Genomic DNA, 6,091 nt, shown 5'->3' with positions numbered 1-6,091 from the left:
TCCAAACACTCCTTGAACTATGTCAGGTTTGCCCTGGGGAGCCTCTTCCAGTGCTCGGCCACCCTCTGGGTAAGAACCTGTTCCCGATATGCAGCCTAAACATCCCCTCACTCAGCTTTGTGCCCTTTCCTCGAGTGCTGTCCCTGGTCACCAGAGATGAGATCAGTGCCTACTCCTGCACTGTCCCCGTGAGGACTTTGAAGACCACAATGAGGTCTCCCCTCAGTCTTCTCCAAGGTGAACAAAGTGCCCTCAGCCGCTCCTCATCCTTCACCTTCAGACCCTTCCCCCTCCTCGTGTCCCTCATTTGGATGCTCTCTAATAGCTTCATGTCTTGTTTACACTGTGGTGCCCAAAACGGCACAGTATATTCAAGGTGAGGCTCCCCAGTGCAGAGCAGAGTGGGACAGTCCCCTTCCTTGCCCAGCTGGCAATTCTGATGTCCCCCAGGACACCTTGTCCCTCCTGCCTGCCAGGGCAATGCTGACCCACATCCAGCTTTCCAGGACCCCCAGGTCCCTTCTGTTATGAATGGAATTCTGTATGTCTAATTAATAAATAACAAAATTGAATTTAGCAGCAATACAAAAATTTGGCAGTGATTAATTAAGTATGATTAAGGTTCATATAAAGCATAAGCAAAACTGGCCGGGGTATGGGGAGGGCTTTTCACCCTGCCTCACGTACAAATCAAAGGAATCCAAACTAAACTTACAGACTGTATTCATACATATTCATCAATATTTTCTGTAAATCTCCTCCTATTTTTGATTCTTGAAATCTACGTCACTATACCACATGGTGCATGCTCTGCTTGTTGCTAGGGGGTCTCCTGGCTTTTTGGTGGTCTTTTCAGAGGAAGGCTCACCCTCTTCCTCGCTGCCCTCTGAATAACCTGGCAGGTTGCACATGTGCACTAAGCGTTGTGTAATGTAAGTAAGCATTATGCTCCAAATAAGCCTTATTATTTCATAGATAAAACCACTACTTTAGATTCCATATCTGGAATCGTCCCAGCTTTGCTCATCCCAAGGCTGATTCTATTTTGGGAATCGCCCCAACTTTGTTCGTCCCAAGGCCGATTCTGTTTTGGGATCTTGCTTATCTCAATACCACATCCCGTATCCTCTTTCTCACATGTAACATCTGCAAAGAAACCCATCTGCTTTGTAACACTAATCACATATACTTTTCTTTTGTATTCTATAACAATTATTTTCTAAAGAATTGCTGTAGTTACAATTTAGTTAGCACGAATTGTATCCATTTATCACACTTCCCACAGCCGCTCTGCAGCCTCTCACTCCCCAGTCCATAGGCACAGCCAGGACTGCCCTGTCCTGGCTGCAGGATCCGTCCCTCTTGTCAAATTCCATAGGGTGGGTGATTGCCCAGCGCTCTGATTTACCGAGGTCCCTCTGCAGGCTCGCAGTCCCACAAGCCGTGTTTGGGGCTTGCTTTCGCGGCTGCCCCCAGAGATCTGTTAAACGCTCTGTTAAACACTCGCGCTGTGCCGAGGCTCCCGGCTCGGTGGGGCAGGCGAGGCCATCGTGTGCTGATCCTGGCGTGGGATCAGCATCGTGTGAGCAAATTGACAGCGGCGAGGGCTGTGCTGGTTTTAGTTTGAAACTGGGTAGAAACACTAATTTTGTGTAGCGTTTTTGGTTCGTTAATTTGAGATCTTATTAACGTTGAGATTTCTTGGTTAATGTAATAACGAGTGTGGTGGGTTTGGTGCTGGTTAATTACTAGCGTGCTTACTTTTTGTTGTGAGATAGGATTAGGAGAAAGGTAAAGTAGGTTTAAAAGCTACCTGTCTAGCTTTCTAGTAGTTAGAAACTTTGTATCACTTCCCTAAATTCTCTCTTAAACCATAACAAGGACAAAGGCAGACCTCGCTGATAGCACACACCTCCGGCCAGCTCAAAAGGACAGCTCTGTCCGCACCACAGCGCACGTGTGTGTGTGTGTGTCCTGTGATGGGTGTGATGCACACACGTGTGCGTGTCCGGGTGCGATTCCTGCCGTGTCCTACACGGCCCTTTGCAGACAGAGACGAGCTGTGAGTGAACGCTGGTCCTCCAGGGGTCGGTCGGACCTCCAGGTGGGGATAACGAGCTGCTTTAGCTCCCGAAAAAGCTGCTGGGACTTGATGGCAAAGATTCTGCGGTGTTTTTACTTGGCTGTGAAAGTTATATGTGTTATATGAGTGTCAGGAATTAAGGAAACGCAGAGCTGGTGTATTTTCAGTGGGTGATAGGATCGGAGAAAGAACGCAAGAGGAAATAAAGGATTGGGTGAAAATGTGGAAACACAACACTGGAGGTGCTCAGTGGGGAAGGCTCAGTGATGCCTGTTCAAACAGACAGCTGCATGGGAAAAATGTATCAAATTATTTTAAGCACTTGATTTATTAAAAAAATATGGATATTGATCTAGCATCAATATCCAACTGTGACGGACAAAAACTCTCTAACAGTTTGAAGTTAGAAAGTGTATGTTCATTGCAGCGCCGGGCAGTGTGTGGGATAGCTCCCAAATACACACTGCACCTTTCCAATGATTACAGAGTCCTTTTATCCACACTAGAATTGAATACCCAAAATACAAATACATATTCATCATCTTGGTACATCCCATTCCTCGCTTCGTATGCAAATCATTCCAAAAGCTATTAAGCATGCGTAGTTTGTTCCTTGAAATGGGTCGGTGGTCCCTTTCATGGGGAGGGGTCCCAAAATAGGAAGTAAATGAAGTCTTCCTCATTTTGACCTTTCTACCTTTTCGATGCAAATATGACAAATGAACCTTGGTAGAACTCCCATTCCCTGTCTTCAATTGGTTTCAGAACAGAGGAGGCCCACAATTGTCTCATGTTCCTAAAAGCCATTTGTCAGTTTCTATATTCCTCATTATAAACCCAGCTAACTGGGTTTATAATGAGGAATTATAAACCCCACCTCAAACCTGTGCTGGCCCCACCTCAAACCTGTGCTGCCCTGACAGTCCCAAGGGAACCCTACAAACTGACATCAGGAACCTGGGCTGGCCACTTTTCTTTCCCAGGGAAAAAGGCTGATCTTTGTCTCCAGGGGCCTGTAGCCCTTGAGTGGCCGGACACCTCCAAAAATCCAAACAATCGAGGATGTCTCCCAGACCCAAGCTGCCCCCACCTCAAACCTGTGCTGCCCTGACAGTCCCAAGGGAACCCTACAAACTGACATCAGGAACCTGGGCTGGTCACTTTTCTTTCCCAAGGAAAAAGCAAATAGTCTTCTATAGAGGCCTGTGGCCCTGAGTGGCCGGACACCTCCAAAAATCCAAACGATCGAGGATGTGTCCCAGACCCAAGCTGCCCCCAGCTCAAACCTGTGCTGCCCTGACAGTCCCAAGGGAACCCTACAAACTGACATCAGGAACCTGGGCTGGCCACTTTTCTTTCCCAGGGAACAAGGCTGATCTTTGTCTCCAGGGGCCTGTGGCCCCTGAGTGGCCGGACACCTCCAAAAATCCAAAGGATCGAGGATGTGTCCCAGACCCAAGCTGCCCCCAGCTCAAACCTGTGCTGCCCTGACAGTCCCAAGGGAACCCTACAAACTGACATCAGGAACCTGGGCTGGCCACTTTTCTTTCCCAGGGAACAAGGCTGATCTTTGTCTCCAGGGGCCTGTGGCCCTTGAGTGGCCGGACACCTCCAAAAATCCAAACGATCGAGGATGTGTCCCAGACCCAAGCTGCCCCCACCTCAAACCTGTGCTGCCCTGACAGTCCCAAGGGAACCCTACAAACTGAAATCAGGAACCTGGGCTGGCCACTTTTCTTTCCCAGGGAAAAAGTCTGACCTTTGTCTCCAGACGCCTGTGGCCCTGAGTGGCCGGACACCTCCAAAAATCCAAACGATCGAGGATGTCTCCCAGACCCAAGCTGCCCCCACCCCAAACCTGTGCTGCCCTGACAGTCCCAAGGGAACCCTACAAACTGACATCAGGAACCTGGGCTGGCCACTTTTCTTTCCCAGGGAAAAAGTCTGACCTTTGTCTCCAGAGGCCTGTGGCCCTGAGTGGCCGGACACCTCCAAAAATCCAAACGATCGAGGATGTGTCCCAGACCCAAGCTGCCCCCAGCTCAAACCTGTGCTGCCCTGACAGTCCCAAGGGAACCCTACAAACTGACATCAGGAACCTGGGCTGGCCACTTCTCTTTCCCAGGGAAAAGGACCGGTGTTTGTGTCTAGGGGCCTGTGGCCCTTGAGTGGCCGGACACCTCCAAAAATCCAAACGATCGAGGATGTGTCCCAGACCCAAGCTGCCCCCACCTCAAACCTGTGCTGCCCTGACAGTCCCAAGGGAACCCTACAAACTGACATCAGGAACCTGGGCTGGCCACTTTTCTTTCCCAGGGAAAAAGGCTTATCTTTGTATCCAGGGGCCTGTGGCCCTGATTGGCCGGACACCTCCAAAAATCCAAACGATCGAGGATGTGTCCCAGACCCAAGCTGCCCCCAGCTCAAACCTGTGCTGCCCTGACAGTCCCAAGGGAACCCTACAAACTGACATCAGGAACCTGGGCTGGCCACTTTTCTTTCCCAGGGAACAAGGCTGATCTTTGTCTCCAGGGGCCTGTGGCCCTGAGTGGCCGGACACCTCCAAAAATCCAAACGATCGAGGATGTGTCCCAGACCCAAGCTGCCCCCACCTCAAACCTGTGCTGCCCTGACAGTCCCAAGGGAACCCTACAAACTGACATCAGGAACCTGGGCTGGCCACTTTTCTTTCCCAGGGAAAAAGGCTGACCTTTGTCTCCAGAGGCCTGTGGCCCTGAGTGGCCGGACACCTCCAAAAATCCAAACGATCGAGGATGTGTCCCAGACCCAAGCTGCCCCCACCTCAAACCTGTGCTGCCCTGACAGTCCCAAGGGAACCCTACAAACTGACATCAGGAACCTGGGCTGGCCACTTTTCTTTCCCAGGGAAAAAGGCTGATCTTTGTCTCCAGGGGCCTGTAGCCCTTGACTGGCCGGACACCTCCAAAAATCCAAACGATCGAGGATGTCTCCCAGACCCAAGCTGCCCCCACCTCAAACCTGTGCTGCCCTGACAGTCCCAAGGGAACCCTACAAACTGACATCAGGAACCTGGGCTGGCCACTTTTCTTTCCCAGGGAAAAAGGCTGATCTTTGTCTCCAGAGGCCTGTGGCCCTGAGTGGCCAGACACCTCCAAAAATCCAAACGATCGAGGATGTGTCCCAGACCCAAGCTGCCCCCACCTCAAACCTGTGCTGCCCTGACAGTCCCAAGGGAACCCTACAAACTGACATCAGGAACCTGGGCTGGCCACTTTTCTTTCCCAGGGAACAAGGCTGATCTTTGTCTCCAGGGGCCTGTAGCCCTTGAGTGGCCGGACACCTCCAAAAATCCAAACGATCGAGGATGTGTCCCAGACCCAAGCTGCCCCCACCTCAAACCTGTGCTGCCCTGACAGTCCCAAGGGAACCCTACAAACTGACATCAGGAACCTGGGCTGGCCACTTTTCTTTCCCAGGGAAAAAGGCTGACCTTTGTCTCCAGAGGCCTGTGGCCCTGAGTGGCCGGACACCTCCAAAAATCCAAACGATCGAGGATGTGTCCCAGACCCAAGCTGCCCCCACCTCAAACCTGTGCTGCCCTGACAGTCCCAAGGGAACCCTACAAACTGACATCAGGAACCTGGGCTGGCCACTTTTCTTTCCCAGGGAAAAAGGCTGATCTTTGTCTCCAGGGGCCTGTAGCCCTTGACTGGCCGGACACCTCCAAAAATCCAAACGATCGAGGATGTCTCCCAGACCCAAGCTGCCCCCACCTCAAACCTGTGCTGCCCTGACAGTCCCAAGGGAACCCTACAAACTGACATCAGGAACCTGGGCTGGCCACTTTTCTTTCCCAGGGAAAAAGGCTGATCTTTGTCTCCAGGGGCCTGTAGCCCTTGAGTGGCCGGACACCTCCAAAAATCCAAACGATCGAGGATGTGTCCCAGACCCAAGCTGCCCCCAGCTCAAACCTGTGCTGCCCTGACAGTCCCAAGGGAACCCTACAAACTGACATCAGGAACCTGG

This window comes from Vidua chalybeata, chromosome 18, assembly GCF_026979565.1.
Source record: "Vidua chalybeata isolate OUT-0048 chromosome 18, bVidCha1 merged haplotype, whole genome shotgun sequence".
Lineage (NCBI taxonomy): Eukaryota > Metazoa > Chordata > Aves > Passeriformes > Viduidae > Vidua > Vidua chalybeata.
Note: the sequence above shows the minus strand (reverse complement) of the source record.